Raw genomic sequence first — 22,939 nt, 5'->3', positions numbered from 1 at the left:
TGAAAAAAATAGAGGAAATCACAAAACAACTAAATAGTTTTAGACCAAAAGCGGGCAACAGCAACTGCATTGTCCGTAACTTTAAGCAACTCCTCCTCTGTACATGAGGTAGGACATTGTGGGCAAGCATACATATGCGGAGTTGTTTGTTCTGCTCCACAGTCACACAAGGTGGAGGATTCCTCCAGGTAATGCCACCTCGCCAAGTTGTCTTTAGATCTGCCCACTCCCCTTCTGTTCAGGGACTTCCAAGTTGCCCATTCTTGGTTTGCCCCAGGAGGAGGACCCTCGTGGGGGGCCATCCAGTTGGAATTGCCTGGTTTAGCAGCCCAGAGGGACACCCTTGCTGCTGCTGGAGGAACATCAAGAGGAGTGGTGGTTCTCATGAAGCCCTTCCTTGATTTGAGTCTACTGGGAGGAGGCTGATAGTCATGCATTGGATGGCTTTCACAATGTTATTTCTCTCACAGTTAGCAGCAACTTCCCGTCGCACGTCAGGAGGGGCAATGCCAGCTAACTTGTAGAGTTTATCAACAGGTGTAGGTTTATGGCATCCTGTGATTATTCTGCATGTTTCATTTAGTGCTATGTCCACTTGCTTCGCATGGGCAGACTTTTGCCAGACAGGACAGGCGTACTCTGCAGTTGAGAAAGACAAGGCCAGGGCTGATGTTCTTATTACTTGTGGGTCTGCACCCCATGCGCTGCCAGTCAGTTTCCGCAGGATGTTGTTGCATGCAGCTACTTTGTGCTTGGTGTTCATGCAGTGTTTCCTATATGTTAGTGTTCGATCTAAGGTGACACCAAGATATTTAGGATGGAAACAGTGTTCGAGCTCTTGGCCTTCCCAAGTAACTTTCAGTTTCCTGTTGGCTTCACAATTACGTAGATGGAAAGCACACACTTGTGTCTTGGCAGGGTTAGGCTTCAGGTGGTTCTCTCTGTAGTAGCTGGAGAGGTCTTTCAAGGCATTAGTGAGTTGGTTTTCAACTGTTTCAAAATCTTTTGCTTGTGTTGTAAGGCCAAGGCCATCAGCATATATAAAGCTCTTTGTGAGTGGTGGTAGTGGCTGATCGTTCGTGAAGATGTTAAATAAGGTCGGTGCAAGAACGCTGCCTTGGGGTAAACCATTCTTTTGCCTCCTCCATCTGCTTTTCTGGCCCTGAAACTCCACATAGAAGCTGCGGTTTTCTAGGAGGGTCTGGACAGGTTTTGTAAAGTCAAAGTCCCGGGTGATATGGTAGACTTTATGCAGCATTTTTCTATGTTGCACCGTGTCATAAGCTGCCGTAAGGTCCACAAAAACTGTTCCCGTAATGCAGCCTTTCTCATAGCCTTCCTCAATATGCTCAGTCAGATGAAGAATTTGACCTGTACAGTTTTTCCCTGGTCTGAAACCTGCTTGTTGTGCAATAAGCTTGGGTTCAATAACAGGTCCTAGTCGATTTAATAGCATCCTCTCATAGACTTTATATAGATGACATAAGAGGGAGATTGGTCGGTAGTTCCTGGCATTGGAGGCATCTTTACCAGGTTTTAAAATAGCAATGATCTTAGTTTTCCTCCATGCTCTGTGAATCTGTTTGTGTGCCAAGCATTGATTGTAGAATTTCAAAAGCCAGTTTTCAGCTTTGGGGCCCAAGTGTTTGATTTGCTCCATCATCAGGTCATCTAGGCCAGGTGCTTTACCAGTCTTACATCGCTTGATGGCTTCTCTGGGTTCTTTCAGGTTTAGAGGAGAAGACAACTGGTGGGTTTCAAGTTCTGGCACCCTGTTGATTTTCATCTTTATTCTGCTGCAGTTGGTTTTCCCATTCTGAATTAGCTGGTGAGCTATCTGGTCTGGTGTCACGTTTGCGTGTCCATGGTTGACCAGAGGGTCACTATCCAGGCGTCTCAGCAGTTGCCAGGCTTTTCGGCTACTCTTGGACATGTCAAGGTTCTCAAGCAGCTCTATCCAATGGTCTTTCTTAGCATTAGCTAAGGCTGTAGATAGTTTTTGGCCTGATGCTATAGTCCCATCACTGTATGGATTCTCTTGAAATAGTCTGAGATATTCCTGTAGCTGATTTAGTGATTCTTCGTTTAGGCCTGGTAGGTAGCTTGTGCAACAGCCTCTAGGGATTGAGAGCCTTGAGGATCTTTTCACAGCTTCTACAAACAGGTCATAATTTTCTGTAGAAGGTTTTATATCAGAAATAACAGCTTCCAAGGTCTCTGTAAACTTTGTCCAGTTAGCTTTATTGAAGTTATATCTTCTGCGGAATGGGACACTTTTTGGTCTTACAGCTGCATATGCTACGCAGCATATTGGTCTGTGTTGTGTGTTAGGTATCGGGTTTAATACCCTTTTGATGCATTGGTGGATTATGCTTTCCTTTACAAAAATCAGATCAGGGTTATAACCACGCTTCCATCGGCCGCTATTAAAAGATGGTGGTAATTTACTGTCATGGAGGAGGCTCATTCTACTGTTGTCGGCCCACGTTAGGACTGCTTCGCCATTTCTATCATCTTCGTCATAGCCCCAGACACAGCTATGGCTATTGAAATCTCCCACAACAAAATGGGCTTCATAAGCTCCTTGATGGAACTTATCAATTTACTGTATTGTTAATTTTGTTCAAAAGAAGCAGCCTTCATTTTTTTGAGGTTTTTTCAACATCCTTAGACACCTTCTCTTATTTTTGCATTTCTATAGTTGAGTTTTTTTGTTGTTGTGTGTGTCAGGAGCAACCGGAGTTGCTTCTGGAGTGAGAGAATTGGCTGTCTGCAAGGACGTTGCCCAGGGGACGCCCAGATGTTTTGATGTTTTACCATCCTTGTGGGAGGCTTCTCTCATGTCCCCGCATGGAGCTGGAGCTGATAGAGGAAGCTCATCCACGCTCTCCCCGGGTGGGATTCGAACCTGGTAGCTTTCAGGTCAGCAACTCAACCTTCAAGTCATGAGGCTTTTATCCCCTAGGCCACCAGAGGCTCCTATAGTTGAGTTGCCTCCTATGAGCCAAATTTCTATCTTCAAGGTCTTTCCATTTCAAGTTGACTGTTTCATGAATCAATATATGCACTCTGAGGACAATTTCAGGCATCATGCTCTACATCAGTCAGGCACAAGGGAAGATAACTGGTTCACCTGATTCCTTTTATACTGCAACTCCCATAATTACTTGCAACTGGCTGTGCTGGCTAGAGATAGTGGGAACAGTAGGCCAAAAACATTTAGAGGCCCAAAACCCAGCATCGCTGCAAGGAAAAATTCACAAGTTTTCTCTTCTGTTTTTGCTTAATTACAGCTTCTTGATTTTATCCACTGAACTGACTATTAACATGCTATGCTAAAAAAAATCTGATTTCAAGTTGTGGGTTACAATGGTTGTTTAAATGACCTAAACATACAATAAATACTACTTAAATCACATACTAAATGGAAATTGGAAGTGATAACTCATACACAGTATTGTCTTCTTTCAATGTTAGGATACTAGGAAACCTGTCTTAGAGCTTTTCACTGCTAAAGACACATATGGACATTTCAGATTGTGATCACAATGGCAAAGGGGATTAGTGACAGAGAACACATGGGCTTAGCTAAGAGAAGCTGCAGTGGTTTGCTTTTACCTGAACCTGTTGGGGATGACAAAATTCTGTCCTATCCTCTCCTTCACAGCTAATGGAGTAGAAACAACTTTTGCACTATGAGCTCAGATTGTAGCAACTGAAGTAAATTGAGAGGAAAAAGAGAATAATGCTTGGATAAGAGAAAAATTGAGACACTGTAAAAATAACCAAAAAGGTGAAATGATTGAGAATTTGTTGGGACAGTCCTTTCCAAACAGGGATAATTGAAAGATATGAGAGAGGTCATCTGGCTGGGCAATTCCAAGTATTGTAGTCTTAAAAAAGTCTCCAAACTTTGGAATGGGCAATTTGCCTCTAGAACCAAGATATGGCCATTCCCAGCCTCTATTTTCTATTTTCTAATTCCTCAAGAGATGTATCCATATCGTACCCTTTCCAAAAGTTGGGTGAATATTTACTCTCCCCTTCCCAATAATCCAAATCACCCCAAAAATGTCTTGCATTTTATTCCTCCCACTACCACCATAATTCCTCTCAAACTTCCAGACCTTTCATGATAGATTTTTGTCCAACAACAACATTACAAGTAATGTGACATTGGCTAAAGCACATTTTAGCAGGGTCCTGAAAGTTTGGTGATAAAAACTGATGCAGTGTTCTCGGGCATTATTTTCTCAAACATGCTCCAGAACACTGTGCAATAGACTCTGCAACTGAGTAAATACAGAAGATATTTCCCTGAAAGGTGAAACTGCAAATGCATTGCATCAGATAATTTCATATTCTTGTCAAATATTGTATGGTGTTTCTTCAAGCATGGCTGCTAATGGATTTCCCAGTGTATCTTTGCTGTTTCTGCTTCTGATGTTGCTGTTAATATGCCTTGGAGGCCTCAGAGGATTTTGTCTTACTGAAATTATTATACAAAGTGCAGATGAACTTTACTTGTTAGGGAATTTAATAAAAATTGGAGATTTTATTTCTATTCCCAGCTCCACTCAAGAGTCACCGGGGACATTTTGTGAGCCTTGTTATTTAAAGATGACTATTGCCACAAGGTTTTGATATAAAAGTTCCTTTTTTTTCCAAGTATATTTATGGAACTACACTTAGTCATCTCTCACTGAGGGTGGAAATGGAAATGGCAAAAAGTATGATTGGCCATTCCTGAGAAGATGAGAACATTTCTTCAATTTACCCACTGAATCTTATCAAAAGGCTTTTACTTCCCCTCCCCTCCTCAAGTTTATGCTGGAATGAATAGCAGGAATTGAAAGCTAGCCTTTCAAAAGAAAATGGAATTATTTGGTAAAACTTTAGATTTCCTCAAGGATAGAGAATTTATCGATCAATGACTTTCGGCTCCTTTTTTGACCATGGAGAACTCAGGTTTTTTTTTTTAAAGCAAATAATGTCAGGGCTTACGGGATTCATTTTTTAAAAGCACACTTCTAACTTTTCAGTCTTCTATTTACTTTCTTTGCAGAAACACATCCCACTGAATACATTGGGAATAACATCTGATTGGGCAGATATCCTTGTGTAACCTAGTTCACACAAACATTTGATAAACACGGACTAAGGAAATTCAACAAATGCTACAGACGGCAGAAGATAAGAAGGCTCCTCTAACTACTGCAGGTGTCTTTCGCATACTGTGTAGATGTGGACAAGTCTACATAGGGTCCACCAAATGCAGCCTCCAAACATGAATCAAAGAACATGAAAGGCACTGCAGACTACTTCAGTCAGAAAAATCAGCAATAGCAGAACACATGATAAACCAAGCTGAAACACAGAAATTCTGGACCACTCTAACAAATACTCTGTCAGACTACACAGAAAAGCCAATGAAATCCACAAACACATGGACAATTTCAACAGAAAGGAAGAAACCATGAAAATGAACAAAAATTGGCTACCAGTATTGAGAAACACCAGAATCAAGACAAGAAAAATAAATAAAAACCTTTTTAATCATGTCAGAAGTGAATTGAGACAAGTCGCTTCTGATGTGAGAGAATCGGCCATCTTCAAAGATATTGCCCAGGGGATGCCTGGATGTGTTACCATCCCGCGGGGGAAGCTAAAGCTGACATGAAAGCTCACTCCATTTCACAGATTCGAAACACCGACCTTCAGATCTTCAGGTCAGCAGTTCAGCCAGCACAAGTATTTAAACCACTGCGCCATTGAGGCTCCAAGTAAATAAATAGTACTGGTGTATTATAGATGTAACAGCATACAATGAAGCTAGTTATGGCATTTGGCTACTGAACTCATAATATAAGAGAAAATATGGTAAATACGAGAGTCTAGTGAGAAAGGTGGATAACAGAAATCCAAGAATGCACGTTCAATTGGTACAGCAATGCATAATATAATCATCCAATGGCAAGTAGGCAGGAGAAGGGTGAGCAGTTAAGGTTTTATATAATTAGATAAATTGTGGCCCTTATACAACAGACCACTAAAATGCCATTTCAATTAGATTATGGCATGGGTGAACCTGACTAAAAATTCTGTTGTAAGTCCTAATTGGCTGAAGGAGTAAAATGAACTTTTTCTCATTGGCTGAAAAGAAAAGTCCAGTTAACACTCTTGATGGATGGGTGTGTGGATAAAAAGGGACACGATGGTAGATAAATCAATGCTAGACCAGTGGAGGGAAGTGGTCTGTTTTCTATCAACAGCCTACTGCATTGTTTCTGGCTGAATCCCAGATCTTACAATGTTGGTTATGTCTAAGCTATTAGACACTGCAATATGCAATGTGATGCTGCAATGTCTTACAATCCCTGCTACAGCAAATATGATGTAAGAGGTTTGATTCCTTGCATATAATGTAAAATATAAAAAATAAGTGCCAAGATTGAACAGTCTATGTCCTTCATAAGAAATATATGTTATGGATTTGTTTAGCTTAATAATATAGACTGAAAGATAACAAAGATAGCTGCTTGCTCTCCTATCCGATAGTTTGGATTATTTAAGGAAAATAATGACACTACTACCCATCTCAATACTAAAATTAGAAGGACAGGTACTCAAAAATTATTTGGAAGATGACCAGATATCATCCCTGACAGATACAGGATAGCTGTGGTATGGCAAAGAGTCACTCAGATAAAAACGGTAATGGTGGGGAATCATGGCCTCAGTTCATAGTAGTGTAAATATCTATATTTTATAATTATATTGATCCATGTATTATCTCTTCAATCTATTTTAAAGCTCCAAAGTCACCCCACACAGGCATTCTGTGCTTAACTGTGCACTCAAGATTGGAGATGATCTGTCTCCACATAGCTGGATCACAATGCTGATATCAGGCCTGAGATACACAGGGTCTTAATGCATCTCTAACCATTGTGTGTCTGGTGGGGTATGTGAATGGGTTCCAGACTGTCTCCAATCCTGCCCGCTCTTGTTGAAGCACAGTATGGGGTAGCTTTGAGACCTTAAAGTAAGTTGAGTGAATTGAGGCACTGTGCAGGAGTGATAGGAATATTTGCCTCTACAATGACATAAAAACACACCTACATGCATAAGGGGCATATGTAAATGCTCCTATCTTAATTCCATGTAGGTCTGCTTCAATTCACATTATATTTTAACATTGATCAATATGATTTGTACCAATTGAATTAATATATGAACAAAACATATTTTTTTCAAGATATTCTACTGTTCACTGATTTAAAAGATGCACATATCAAAAGGCAGAGAAAATTGTAATGCATATATTAGGAGAAATACACATAGCATTGTATACATTTAGGGAAATGCATAAACATTGTACTCATATTTGTATGGATTCCTCCTGATTCTCCATGTCCTTCTTCTAATAGGTACAGTAGAGTCTCGCTTATCCAAGCTTCTGGATTATCCAAGCCATTTTTGTAGTCAATGTTTTTAATATATCGTGATATTTTGGTGCTAAATTCATAAATACAGTAATTACAACATAACATTACTATGTATTGAACTACTTTTTCTGTCAAATTTGTTGTATAACATGATGTTTTGGTGCTTAATTGGTAAAATCATAACCTAATTTGATGTTTAATAGACTTTTCCTTAATCCCTCCTTATTATCCAAGACATTCGCTTATCCAAGGTTCTGCCGGCCCGTTTAGCTTGGATAAGTGAGACTCTACTGTACTTTAATATCAGCATTTCCAATGGACATTGTTTGTGAATATGCAAATATGCAAATAAGAGGGGACAAATCATGATCCATCAGAACAAAAGCATATAAAATTTATTGGCCAAAATCTCATTGGGGTGTTACAAATGTGTAAGCAACATAGTTACAGTACTACATTGTGACTCCCATTTTGATCTCCCTATTATCTGCTTACTAGGTAGCATCTGCTGCTATTGACAGAGGTCTATTCCCCTGTTGATGAGAAAACAGCTGGCTGACAGTCTCATTCTCTCTTGTGAATGGTTGCTAATGAGACAGCTAAAAAAAGACCCATATTGCAATTCCCTCTTGCATTGAACTGCTGCTATTGGGACTGACAGGAAGCTGGTTTTTGATCAATGGGAACAGACACTCAATTGATGACAGTTCTGGCTGCTCTGTAAGTGAGAATTGGGAGGCTTTCATGATCTCTATTAGGCCTGTGCATGAATTCATTTTGGATGCTTGCCTTTGGCTTGTTCGGACACCCGTAACAGTAAGGGGGCTGCCACCATGTTTTTTTCCAACCAAAACGGACCACGCAGCTGCCGGTCATGGCTACCTCTCTTCTATTCGGGATCATGCGGCACGCGGAGAGACTGGTATGTGTTGCTTGCACAAGGGTTCCCTGTGAACCCTACCTGTTCGGCCAATCAGAATAGAAGAAGATTGTGATGTTTTCTTACACAAGCTGTGTCTATTTAATGGGATGTGCGCCTCCATTGCTCAGTTGCATTCTGGCTCTAGAGAAAGGAGCTTCAGTCTGATTGTCTTGCCACTCACTCACAGCTTTTGCTTTTGGCTTGGCTCATTGAATCTAATTTTACTTTTTGATTTTCCTAGATTTTCCAAGATTATTTTCTTGATTTTCTATTTAGGGACTGGGAGTTGGAAAGTATGGGTGTGTGGGTATGTAGCGTTTGGGGAATTGTGGATGGGTGTGCTTTTCTTTTAGGGTCACTCTCAGATTTGAGTCATCCTTTAGCCTTTGCTAAAACCTTTAGCTTCTTCTCTTATCTCTCTTCCCTCTTCTCTTTGAGAAAGTACTTTTAAAAGATTATGGTTACTAACAATTATAAGAATTCCAGAAAACAGCAAAGCTTCATTCTCAGAAAAGCCCACCTACCTAAACCTACCACCAATACTTAATAATTTCTTTCCTTTGCAATCATCACACTTCTATCTGTTGTTTTATTATATTTCTCTCTGTGCTCTCTGCCTTTTTAATAATTTGGCTGTTGCCTATGATAATGAAACTATTGGGCTTCTGTGGAAGCCTTGCCAAGCCAACAGAACACATCACATCTCTCTAACTCCATCAGGACATAAAATATTATTGTTATTATTGTTATATGTACTATTTATAAGAATTGTACAAACAAAACATCACCAATCCAAGTTCTGTCAGCCTTTCTCTAGCAATCATATCCCTTGCAATCTCTCTGCCTTCTTAATTTCATTTAATAGTAATAATAATAATAATAATAATAATAATAATAATAATAATAATAATAATTTGGCTGTTGCCTAATCAAAATAAAATTGCTGCTGCTCCTGGAGAAGTTACAGGGTGGGGCCAGCGAGGGGGGGTACCTTTTGCAGAATTTTAAAAGGATATTTTATTTCTAGAAATCAGGGGATGATCCAAACATTATGATGGGCTAACTGTGGTAGATGTGTCCTTTAAATGTGACAATTTTCATTCTGATAGCCCTAAAATGACAGGGAGCCTGTGAAGCTCCCCCCCCCCACACACACACACACAATTGCCACCTGCATTTTTTGGCTGTGGACCAAAAAATGGTTTTGGGAGCCTGCCCCTTTTTGGGAGGTGTGTGAAAACAAATCCGCAAGTCTGCCAAAATTTGGATATCAGAAATGGATCGCAATTCGACTGAACTACACAAGCCTAATCTTTATATGACCATTATGGAGCTTGTAAGGATTGTTAATGCAAAAAGTCATGAGTTCATAACTCTAGGTTACACATTTGTTAAAGGTCAACAAGATTGCAAACATTCATTTTTGCCAAGCTTTGAAAAGTTACTCTTTTTGTCTTTTGGACTACAATTCTGGAAACAGATTCTGATTAGAGAATTCTGGAAATTGTAGTCTCAAAGGGCACTTTAGAAAAACCTACAGGTTTTGCTTTTGTTGATGCATGGCTTGAGCACTACATTACAATTCTAGAGACCTGAGATTGATTCCCTGTTTATCTTTGGAAACATATGGAGTGATTTCAGACAAGTCACACACTCTCAGCCTTGGAAAATCTCATTAAAGATTCACTTTATGGTCAGCATAAGTAGAAACAACCTGATGGCACACAACAGCAAAAACTGAATTTTAACCAAAATATTCATAAAGTGTTATAAACATGGGATGAGCTAAAGTCGTGTTTTGAAAAAGTTTGAAAGTTTTAAACACTAAAAGGGAACTTTGTCTCTCTCAAAATTACCTTTATGCTCCAGGCCCTACTTCTATGGTGAATTATTTCTGTTGTAATTGATAAGGAATCATATTGTGAGAACAAGTTGTGATTTCTTTCATTTAAGAACAAAGAGACACATGGGAATCATGATTCTAAAAAATAAGACGGGCTAGTCTAGCTGAATATAAGTTTCTTTATAGTTAGTAAACTGAAAACAGTTTTTTAGGTTGTTATGGAGGGAAGGCCCATAGGATAATTTTATTCTTTGAAATAAAAAGTGTATAAGTGCCTCTTTAAAAAATGTAGAAGGAAAAAAAAATCTGGAACACCTTTTCCATTGTTTTTGAAGTAAATGAGCCCCATTTCATACCTCAGAGTACCTTACAGGTACTTTGCAGACAATCATTGTAGCTCCCCCTCTGTGACTCTCTTGATTAGTTCACTTTGTTACTACAGAGTGAGACTCCAGTTTGATTTCTAAAAGCATAATGCAAGAAGAGATGATGAAAACACCCAGCAAATTCCCTCCCCATCAAACCTCTCAATAACTCAGAATACGGGAAGGGAAGAAACACTTATTAGAAAGAAACTTATCTTCCAACTGGCAATTTATTTTTGTATTGTTTTCTAGGCTCATGTTGTTTCAAAGTATAAGATCATCCTCTGTAGGTCTGAACACATGTGGTCTTGTGCAGCAGTTTTGAAAACTTTCTGCATCCAAGCAACATTTTTTAACATTGATATCTGCCTCTATTTGAAAATACAAAGAAATTAGAGAAACAGTGAGTTAGAAGGACAGAGAAAGAAATAGCCTTAGAAGGGTTCTCTTTTGTGGTGATCAATTGAGAAGCCACACCAGAAATTAAGACTGGTGTTTTTTGTACAAAGACATATAACAATTCATCTATAACTTTTGTTATATGAAAATTCTTTCTGCACACCCCTAACTCACACTCCACCTGCTGCTTTTGGAACTCATTCTCATGTCCAGTACACCATTCACTAGAATTCTAAACAAAATTCTGGAATCCTTTATAACAGAACTTAGAAAATCTGTTGTTTTTTTTTTGAAAATAAAATGTTACATTCTGCAAAAGCTCTGTAACATCCCACTACTTTTAAAACTTAGAACAAGACCTCATTATGCAGCCTTTGCAAGCATTAGATGGAATGTGGCACATGCATCATGTGGATGCCACAGAATCCATTCAGCCCCATCCTGACTCATTTGGCCCACTTAGATGGACCCTATGGTAATAATAATAATAATAATAATAATAATAATAATAATAATAATAATAATAATAATAATGTGCCTCAAGTACCACCTCCCAGCAGTAAAGAACTGATGGGATCACAAACCTGCAAAAGTATTGGAAAATGAGAACGCAAAGATACTGTGAGACTTCCGAATCCAGACTGACAAAGTTCTGGAACACAACACACCAGACATCACAGTTGTGGAAAAGAACAAGGTTTGGATCATTGATGTTGCCATCCCAGGTGACAGTCGCATTGACGAAAAACAACAGGAAAAACTCAGTCGCTATCAGGACCTCAAGATTGAACTTCAAAGACTCTGGCAGAAACCAGTACAGGTGGTCCCGGTGGTGATGGGCACATTGGGTGCTGTGCCAAAAGATCTCAGCCGGCATTTGGAAACAATAGACATTGACAAAATCACCATCTGCCAACTGCAAAAGGCCACCCTACTGGGATCTGCACGCATCATCCGAAAATACATCACACAGTCCTAGACATTTGGGAAGTGTTCAACTTGTGATTTTGTAATATGAAATACAGCATGTCTATCTTGTTTGCTGTGTCATACAATAAAATAATAATACTTTATTTGTACCCTGCCACCATTTCCCCACGGGGACTCGGGGCGGCTCACATGGGGCAAGGCCCGACTAGCACAATTTACAAAAACAACAGCATAAATACATTGAACAATATAAAGAATGGTTCCTTTTTTAGCTGGTTTTCCCCTTTGCCATTTCCTTATTTTTTTCCTACTTTCCTTGTATTTATTTCCTTTTATAAAATTAAAGCATTATTCGAGATTTTCAAAGGTATCTTTCTACCCTTGTATTTGTAGAATTTTGTATCTGTGGAGCCACTGAAATTCAGGATATAGCACACATATTATTTGATTGTAAAAATTGTACCAGAAGGTAAGAGACTTGCACCTTGGTCCATATATCAAACGGACAATGTATTGGGAATCTCACATCAGAACAACATATTTTATGTGTGGCCAAGACCCAAAAATAACATATAAAACAGATGGCATAGTGGACTAAGTGACTTGAAGGTTGGGTTGCTGACCTGAAAGCTGCCAGGTTCGAATCCCACCCGGGGAGAGTGCGGATGAGCTCCCTCTATCAGCTCCAGCTCCATGCGGGGACATGAGAGAAGCTTCCCACAAGGATGGTAAAAACATCAAAACATCTGGGCGTCCCCTGGGCAACGTCCTTGCAGACGGCCAATTCTCTCACTCCAGAAGCGACTCAAGTTGCTCCTGACACGGAAAAAAAAAAAGCTCTGTATTTAAGCAAAACAATACGTTTGAGAACCACATATGTGGGGCTGATTGGAATAAATTGTAGGAGTGCTAAGGAAATATGATGTATATATTCAGTTTTATCATATTTATTTACTGTATTATTATATATGTCTTATTTTAACTTACTACACTGAGTATAATGAAATCTTATCAAACCTTGTTGTTTGGTTTGGTATTGTGATATGGCCTAAGGGCTAATCAATACATTTATTGATTGATTGATTGTATAGTTTTATTCATCATAGTCTGGTAGAAATATGTAATCTCTCATCATTTTCTAGGTCCTACAGCATAGGTTAGGTAAAAGTTTTCCCCTGACGTTAAGTCCAGTCGTGACCGACTCTGGGGGTTGGTCTCATCTCCATTTCTAAGCCAAAGAGCCGGCGTTGTCCGTAGACACCTCCAAGGTCATGTGGCCGGCATGACTGCATGGAGCGCCGTTACCTTCCCACCGGAGCGGTACCTATTGATCTACTCACATTGGCATGTTTTCAAACTGCCAGGTTGGCAGAAGCTGGAACAACAGCGGGCGCTCACTCCGCTCCCGGGATTTGAACCTGGGACCTTTTGGTCTGCAAGTTCAGCAGCTCAGTGCTTTAACACACTTTGCCACCGGGGCTCCTACAGCATAACTTTATGGTATTCTTGAGCAGCGAGTCTTTCATTTCAATAGGGTTCACTATTAATCATGGTTTCACATATTCACACAAAATCCAGGAATATGTCCCTCATTGATATAAGGATTGTAGTGCATTTGAACAATCACTTCCAACACTAAGTAGAACTGAAGTCAGACCCACCAGGGACTGCAGTCCGGCTCAAAGAGCTTCCTTGGTGACCTCTTAAGAACATCTCACCTCCTTACAAGGCAGAAGGACAGGATTCAGAATGTTCACAGCTTGGGATCCAGTCTGACCCTTCCTTTCCTAAATCACAGCAAAAGGGGGAAGAGTAAATAAAACAAATTTGCCAGGACTCAAGAGCCATCTGAATCCTAAGTGTAGTAGGATTTGCTCCCTCTTCCTTTACTCAGTACTTTGACCAGTGAGATGATGACTCTGGGCATGTAATCCACTGGGAATAGTGGATCTGGCTGGGTACCATAAATAAATTTCCTCCACTATTCTTTTTGTTTTTTCAAAGGGGAAAAATAAAAGCATATAGAAACCTATTGTGCAGCTCATGACCAAGATTGCAGAACATTGGAACTGTAGCAATTGTTGAATAGTCAGGGTTATGTGAGGGTGGTGTGGGAGTCAGATGAAATATGCTGGCTGTGAGCTATCTCTTTCTACAGTGCTTTCTTTCCTTCACAGATGTTCCATAGATTTATCCTTCTGCAGTCACCACCATTACAAAAGCATACAGAATCAATAGGAATCCGGCTTTACTTTTCTTAAAATTCTGTTTCTTTCAGCCACTTGGATATGCTGAAAGCATCAGATCCCATCTGATCTCAGAAACTAGACAAAGCTAGAGGAAGTTGGATCTCAGAAAGTAGAGTGCCAGGGAATGATAGATGCTATAGGCTGTATTTCAGAGGAAGATAACGGGAAGGTGTCTCTGAGTATTCCTTTCTTAAGAGCTTATCTACATTTATGGGCAACAAATTGGGATCTTTCAAAAAACATACAAAATTACAAATTACATACAAAATTACAAATTACAAAATATATGACTGCATATATCAATAGCTGCAAAAGTAGAGGTAAGACCAATGTGAAGTGAATGAGTTCAAATTTTGCACCCTGAAAGCTATGCTTATCAAGGGCCCTGGAGGTGATCAACCAAAACTGAAATTTGGTCAAGGGAGATTAAATAGGCATAGCAAGATGGAATGACATCTTTTCAACAAAATGAAATTATTAAGAGCCCATATTGAGTATCAATGCAAACCCTGGCACTGCTGTAATTTTACCATTGGATCTTTACCTTGTTGATCAGTTTTAGATGAACAGTCCTTAAAATAAGCATGATGGAGAATGTCCCTAAACTTAAGTCCTTGTCCAGAATTCTCTCCCTTGGACTGCACTTCACATACATTAAGCTGTGAAAAAGGCAATTAAAGAAGAAGCATGAAAAAGTGCACCTTTATAGAAAGAAAAACATAAACATAAACATAGATGATGAACAGTAGGGGAAAATGATTCACAGGCCTCAGGTCCCTGTACTATCCATCAAGTATCTTTTGAAGCCAAAAATAATTTAGTACAGTCTTTAAACCCCAGAGCTTTGAACTAGAAGCCCAGGGCAGAGGCATGCACCCAAATGGAATGTGGAGTCAAACCCTTCCTATGTAGGGAAACACAAAACTGTAGAACATGATCAACAGGAACTCGTCAAATATCACCTTGATTTGCCCAAAGGTGTTAAAGTCATAAATTTTACACATGTGTGCCTTCCTTGTGCTTGGAACCAGTGTAAGATTGATGATCTTGACTATTTCATTGCACTAATATTCCATGGGTCTGCAGTTACCGACACAACTTGCACTTTTGGCCCAGTTTCATTTGGAGCCAACCCAAGATGTTATCATTATATTTATTGTATGTGATCTTTTATGACCTGTTTTATTGTTGATTGACTTGTTTTATTGTTTTGTTTTTTATATTGCTTGGCCCCATGTAAGCCGCCCCGAGTCCCTTTGGGGAGATGGGGCGGGGAATAAAAATAAAATTATATTATTATTATTATTATTATTATTATTATTATTATTATTATTATTATTATTATTATTGGCTCTGGTTCAATGACAACATCTGATTCAAATTGCCTGAAGCACTCCATTTGGAATTAGGAGAGAGCATCAGTTATGCCATGTCCCACACTATGCAGTAAATATTCTGATATAGGCAATGTATTGTGAATTCCATAAAGAAAACCATGACCCTTTTGAAATGTTGTGAGAGTTGTGATGACATGCCCAGTATCCTGGTTGTCACACCAGAAGTGGATGACAGAATTTGAAAAACTTAACAGCCACCAAAATAAGAAAGAATTTCAGGATTGTAAGGTTAGTGGTAATGTCCATTGAAAACCAAACATCTGACCAGTATTGAGTTCACCAATGTCCATTAAAATAAATGTCAAAGCCCAAGGAACCAGAGGCAAGTAAATTTTATTGATTAGCTCTTAGTCCATGGCGCTCCATACAGTCATGCCAACCACATGACCTTGGAGGTGTCTACGGACAACGCCGGCTCTTCGGCTTAGAAATGGAGATAAGCACCAACCCCCAGAGTCAGACATGACTGGACATAATGTCAGGGGAAACCATTACCTTTACCTTAGTCCATATCACAATATCAAACCAAACAACAAGGAAGGAGCCAGAGGCACTGGAAGCCATTTGCAACAAGCCTTCTTTGCTGGTCTATAACATCAGCAGACATGACTGAGTTGGCCAGGTGCATGTATGGCTCATAGGGAGCAGTTCTGGCCATGACATGGGACATCAGAAATGTTTCAAGAGCAAGTTTGAAAAACAAAAAGAATGTGCCACATCCCAAGAGAGAGGTAATGAACGGGGTAAATCTATATACAATGTCCTCTCTTAACCGCATTACTTGAAAACCAGTTCAATGCAGCAGTTCTATGTGTGAACTCAAGCTGGGAAAGTCTCTGAAGCAAGGTTGACCTTAGCCATGAACTCACTAGCTAGCCTAAAGTAAAATGCCATTCTTCATGCCTAGCTTACAAACTGTGGTATAATAATACTGTTTACTTAGTATTTGTAAAGGCATTTGTAAGGATTACTGATATGGGAAGCACTTTGAATGCTTTAAAATGCTATTGCTATTAATCCAAGTGAAGCTCTTAAGCCTGGTTTGGCCACAGGGGGAAAACTCACTATTATAGTTTTAGAAACTCTTGAAATTAATCTGTTCTGGTGCACTGGGATATCTCTTACCATGGTTGAGGTTCTGACATATATTTGCTAAATATTTGCTATATATTTTGCAGTCTTTTGCAGGCTCTTTCATATCTATATGTGACAAGTTAAGAGGTTAGATCAATGCATCCTGGGAACTCTATCTTTCTACTCTTTTAAAAATAAAACCAAAAACAGCATTTCATGCTTCCTATCACCTGCTTTATTGCTTGCATGAATAGAGCACTATCTCCATCACCACTGGAGACAAAAACAAAATGTGCATTGAGATCACTTCTTCATGGAGTCCCAGATGGATAGCAACCAAGAAATATCAGTTCTTTTTCACGAGAGAGTCAGAATAATCAATACACATATCTGCAATGTTGGTGTCTTCTGGAAACATTCATGTTCAGACAGGTGCTCCTACTAAAAATGAGTAAATTAACCTTTCTTAATGTTCCTATAAAAGATGAGATCCTCAACGTGGTTGACACTCCTCTTGCTTCCCATCAAGTCCTCCTGCCTTTCTTGCTTAGATTTCATTTCTTTTTTTCAGCTGCTTTTGCACATCTTGGACAATTCTGGAAAGGGAGCTCACCTGTCCTATTCCTTTTCCTTTCCCTGTGTGACCCTGAATTATTCTAAGGAACGAAAATTAAATGGTTAGGGCAGGCAGTTAAGACTTTATTGCTTTGTCTTTCCAGGATTTTTCCTCTTTTTATAAATAATTTTTTAAATTATTTTTTAAAATTAATACAAACAATCTAATTCACAAAGTGATATTTTCTCAGGACAAAAGAAAACAGAAAATGGAAGAGAAATTTCAAAAGAAAGAGAAAAAAGAAAAATAATAATGTCTGTATAGATGAGCTTCAAGTGCCCTTCAAGTGCTCTTAATTGAACAGAATACGTGGATTTTGAGTTCTGACTGTCATTTCTGTGATGCTGCAACATAATACAGTTTGGTCTGATAGCTGAATGCTTGGTTTATGTCTCTGGGTATTAAAGACTGTTAGTCCCAAATTGAAGTGGCTACCATTTTTGACACTGCAAGGGAGTAGATCTTTCCTTTAAAGATAGTAATCTAATTTGAATATTCCCATTACTAAATTACCTACAAGGGAAATTATTTGTGATAGTATGCTCAGAATGCAAATCTTCATTTATTTCATTCTTGAATACAAGAACAATTTAACTTCAGATCAAGATTTTAGGAATGTATTGGCATTTTAGGAGATTTTTCATAATTTGGGCCCTATTTATGAAATGCTGATTTGCACAAAAGTGATCTCTCCTTACATAAAATAAGCTGTTTTCTGTACATCATATTGTCCTTTGTGCAAAACTACCCCCACCCCAGTAAATTTGAATCAGAAAACTAGACTTAAAACGATGAAAGAATTTATGCAGGCTGACTAGTTATTGCAATTGGTAAGTTGAGACTTCACTAAGCTTGAGAAAGTTTGTGTTCAATGATTCCCCATATATATGTGTGAGTGTATTAATGTGTACTGAAGTTACTCAGCAATATTTTATTGCCTTTGCTATTATTCATGAAAACGCACAATTTAAAGTCTGTCTTTATGTGTGTATGTATTGGGGAATTTATTAGGACAATTATTCTGTCTTCTCACCCTTGCTGTACATTTCTTTACAGTATATTATCCCATCCTGTCAAAACTAATGAAACGTTCTGTAGAAAGTGTTTAGCATTGCTTCTTATTACCAGCAAGATTTTCTCTTGACAAAAAAAGAGCAGTGAGGAGGGAGGACACATACCATATAATGTGGCTGTATTACTAAGAACTCCATATTAGGAGGATAGGTTGGCTTCCAGTTTCACCATTATTGAAGTGTGTTGAAAAGGTGGAAGATCCAACACCACCATAGGAAAGAGTGAGGGTGGAGGATAAGTTACTTCCCCTGGAAATTTGTTTTCCCTGGAAATTTGTTCCATCATCATCAACCTTCCTCAGGGCCAGTCCCATCATAAAGTAGAGTGAGACTATATAATACTGTGACTGGCTTACTCCAGGCAGATCCTGCTCAAACTACGATGCAATGCATAATCTGTTCCTACTTTCTTTCAGGTTATACATGGCATTGCAATGTGCATTTGGTCCCTAAATATGCACAGAGAGCACTTGATCTCACTTGTTGCACTATTTCCTAGACCAAGTTCTGGTTTTCTCCTTTCTGAGAGTGAGGGCAGAAAAGATGATCTTGATCCAGAGTCTGGATCAGCATCACAGGAGGCTATAACTTCATGCCTTTCAGTCAGCTCAAGAGCCTCTGAATCACTCCAGTGGCTAGATAGTGCAGCCATGCAGCACTGTGCTTGCTAGTGAAACAGAACCGGAGGGCGGGGGGATAAGGTCATAAGTCTCAAAAGGAAGAGATTTCTATTTTTAAGAAGAATTATTATTTCTATGATGTGGCACCAGCTGCACATATGTTAACATTATGCTATCTTCTTGTCTCTACCTTGTAGATGGTTGCTATGCTGTCCTTTAAAATATCATATGATTTTCAAGCAGAGGAAAACAAGACTGCAGTTGGGCCTCTGCATTTTCAGTTTTAACTTTTACAGATTTTATTATTTGAAAATTTGATTAATATGTTCTCTCTATGAATCTCTAGGTCCTCTAGTGCTACAGTATAGTGAACTTCCATTAAACACCTCTAGGCATTTTTAAGTTTTCAGTGTGATTCTATACTCAACATTAAGTGGGAACTGACCATAGCAATACATAGGTTTTTTCTCAGGTTGAAAATTGGCTTTTATATTCTTTTTTTTTTTCATTTTCATGGGGGTCCTGCACCTCTAATCCTGACAAAAGTAGAAGACCAATTGTATTCTATTGGCATATATTTCAAAGCAAATTCATATATAAAGATATATTATCTTTATTCATAAGAAGAGTATTATTATACTAGTTTAAAAACTAAGCTTCTCAATAAACCTTCATGAACCCATGGGATACTATCACCTCAGATGGCATTTGCAGACAGAACTGTTACATTCCCACAATTGATATTGGTCCACTACAAATGTTGACGAAATAGAACCAATGTGGTTAATGGCTAAAGTGCTGAAGTAGAGTGTACAAAATACTAGCATCACAGAACCATAAGCCATCAGAACAAATGCAATTAAGGCCAAGATCAGAAAATCAGCTGATGACCCAAAATGCACACTGTGCAAGGAAACCAACAAAACCATTGATCATATCCTCAGCTGCTGTAAGAAAATTGCACAGACAGACTACAAACAGAGGCACAACTATGTGGCCCAAATGATTCATTGGAACTTATGCCTCAAATACATCTCACAGCAGTAAAGAACTGGTGGGATCACAAACCTGCAAAAGTATTGGAGAATGAGCACGCACAATACTGTGGGACTTCCGAATCCAGATTGACAAAGTTCTGGAACACAACACACCAGATATCACAGTTGTGGAAAGGACAAAGGTTTGGATCATTGAGGTTTCCATCCCAAGTGACGAAAAACAACAGGAAAAACTCAGCCGCTATCAGGACCTCAAGATTGAACTTCAAAGACTCTGGCAGAAACCAGTACAGGTGGTCCCGGTGGTGATCGGCACATTGGGTGCCATGCCAAAAGATCTCAACCAGCATTTGGAAACAATAGACATTGACAAAATTACGATCTGCCAACTGCAAAAGCCCACCCTATTGGGATCTGCGCACATCATCCGAAAAAAATCACACAGTCCTAGACACTTGGGAAGTGTTGTACTTGTGATTTTGTGATACGAAATCCAGCATATCTATCTTGTTTGCTGTGTCATAAAAGAACTACTACTACTACTACTACTACTACTACTACTACTACTTTATTCTTATATTCCGCCCCATCTCCCCGACGGGACTAGGGGCAGCTTACATGGGGACCAAATCCAGTAATGTACAATAAAATACAACAATATAAAATACATTTCAATTACGATAAAATTGATGCATTAAAATATATAAAATCATAACATAACTCGACAGCAACCTAACCAGTAACCCCATCTAGCACAGGTTGCCACCCAGTACTCCGATCGGCCGTGCAACTGACAAGGAGGACCTCTATCTTGTCTGGATTAGGTTTCAGTTTATTAGCCCTCATCCAGTCCATCACAGTAGTCAGGCACTGATCCAGTACATGACGGGGTTCTTAGAGTTAGGTGGAAAGGAGTAGTAGAGCTGGGTGTCATCTGCGTAGAGATGGCACCCAACTCCAAAACTCCAGATGACCTCACCGAGCAGTTTCATGTAGATTCCATGACATTCATTGGGTGATCTTGACTCAGGCAGATCTTTCAACCAATAGGTCCAGCTCTTAGATCTTCATTTATTCATGTTCTATATTAAACCAAAAAAATGAGGTTCTCCCAAAGTAGCTGTAGTACTAGGGGCCCTTCCAGAGAGGCCCTACATCCCAGGATTTGATCCCAGGTTTTCTGTTTATCCCAAATTATCTGGCAGTGTGGGCTCATATAATCCAGTTTAAAGCCAAAACCTGGGAGCAGATCCTGGGATATAGGGCCTGTCTGGAAGGGCCTTGAGTTTTAATCTTTGGAGCTAATGAAGGTACAACTTCTTTGGTAAAAACAGTTTGGCTGAAAAAAAGAAGGGGATTTTACATTTCCCTAATCCAAAGCTATATTCATCTAACTGCCACTGGAAACATTTTTCTAAAGATCTTCAAGCCCAAGAAAAATATTTTTACTACTTTGTATACATTTGTCCACATTTTCAACTATATTTTCTAAAAGGGAGTAATATTTCAAATAGAGGCTACTTGAACATGTTATTCTTTTTTTAACAAGTAGTTGCTCTATTGGAGATCTATGAGTAATTAATATGATTAATTCCATTAGATATTTGAAATAAATTATTAAAGGAATATATTATTCATCCAGCCAAGGGAATAGGGGTGTAATTGATGAATATATTACAGAAATAATTTGATGGATTTCATGTTTTATAACAAATTATACAATTTGTTTTTCATTATTCATCCAGGTGTAGTGGTAAATCTGAGTAGGTTTTAACTCTTGGAGCACAGCTCTTTACAGACAATTCATTTTATTTGGAGAGAATGTATTACTTGCCTTTTTTTGTGTTTGCTATAAACAAGAAAAGCAAATCTTCTCTTTTTCTCCTCCTTTTGGTCCTCACACAAAAAGACAAATCATTCCTATAGCCTTCTCCCCTGTACAGAAGGACATAAAAATTTCAGAGTAGTTCCAAATTGGTATTCATGCTTTCACAGATTGAGTGTGTTAGTCTGTGAATGAGTGCATGCACATAGAATTACATGTAGGTTTTCTGGATAACAAAATTCATTTTCTTTTTGCACAAGAAGCATATTTCTCTTCTAGAGTAGAACCATTAAATCATCTATTAAATGATGAGAGATAAATCCTATTAATTCAATGGATTTTCTCCATTTGTGACTAATGCTAGTTTTTATGACTTTTTAAATTCAAAATGTGTTCCTTGTTTTCCACACAAAAGAACACATTTTTTTCAAAAAATGTTCATTTTATAGGATAATTTTTTTGCATAGTTCCATTTTGTCTCTCTCACACACAGAAATTCTTTTAAAAACTTTACAAAGACTACTGCAGTTATTTTGATTTTCTTGATTGACCTCTGTAGTGAACCTTACCTATTAGGCCAGGAATGAAGCCTTGGTAACAGTGAGTGAGGCAGGCATCCATTTTATAGAGGAATGCCAGGCCGCTATCTTGAGTGTGGTTAGAAAGGGGGAGGAGCTTAGAAAGAGACCCCTAGGATTTGCCAGCCAGAGCAGATGGGAGGAGCCAAGTCCTAGAGTGCAGAGAAAAAAAGAGGTCCAGAGAGTTCTGTTTTAGGGTTTGAAGAGAGCAGCTCAGTTTTGGAGTTGGGTGTGTGTGTGAGAGAGAACTAAAAACTGTGGAAACTGACAGGCTAGGTTAGCCAGTTTGGATCTCTTGGGGGAGATAACTCAAGGGATTGTCTCTCACTACTGGGCTGTTTAATAGAAGTTTTAATCAATGTTATTGTTTTAATTGAGATTGTTTTTATATACTTTGTTTTATACTTTGTTGTAAGCTGCCCTGAGTCCCCCCTCGGGGGTGAGAAGGGTGGGATATAAATGTCTGTAATAAATAATAATAAATAATTTTAGCCTTCTCTTCCATGGGAATGATCAGCCTCCAGTCATAGTCAAACAGGTAAACATTCTATGCCAATCTTGGTGACAAAGGGATCATCTGTCTTATACACATACACAAAAAG

The 22,939-nt window shown here is 38.9% G+C and overlaps 1 long non-coding RNA gene across 1 annotated transcript; it reads right to left on the bottom strand.

Annotated features, from left to right (window-relative positions):
* Window positions 1–13,574: 13,574 nt before the first annotated feature.
* On the bottom strand, window positions 13,575–18,519 carry LOC134298696 (uncharacterized). Its single transcript, XR_010005808.1, has 3 exons — window positions 17,089–18,519; window positions 14,701–14,815; window positions 13,575–13,694 (listed from the first exon to the last, which is right to left on the bottom strand). It is a non-coding gene; the product is annotated as an uncharacterized LOC134298696 (long non-coding RNA).
* Window positions 18,520–22,939: the final 4,420 nt, after the last annotated feature.

The sequence above is a fragment of the Anolis carolinensis genome, chromosome 4, assembly GCF_035594765.1.
Source record: "Anolis carolinensis isolate JA03-04 chromosome 4, rAnoCar3.1.pri, whole genome shotgun sequence".
Lineage (NCBI taxonomy): Eukaryota > Metazoa > Chordata > Lepidosauria > Squamata > Dactyloidae > Anolis > Anolis carolinensis.
The sequence above is the reverse complement of the archived record's forward strand: the minus strand, read 5'-3'. Positions and strand labels throughout refer to the sequence as shown.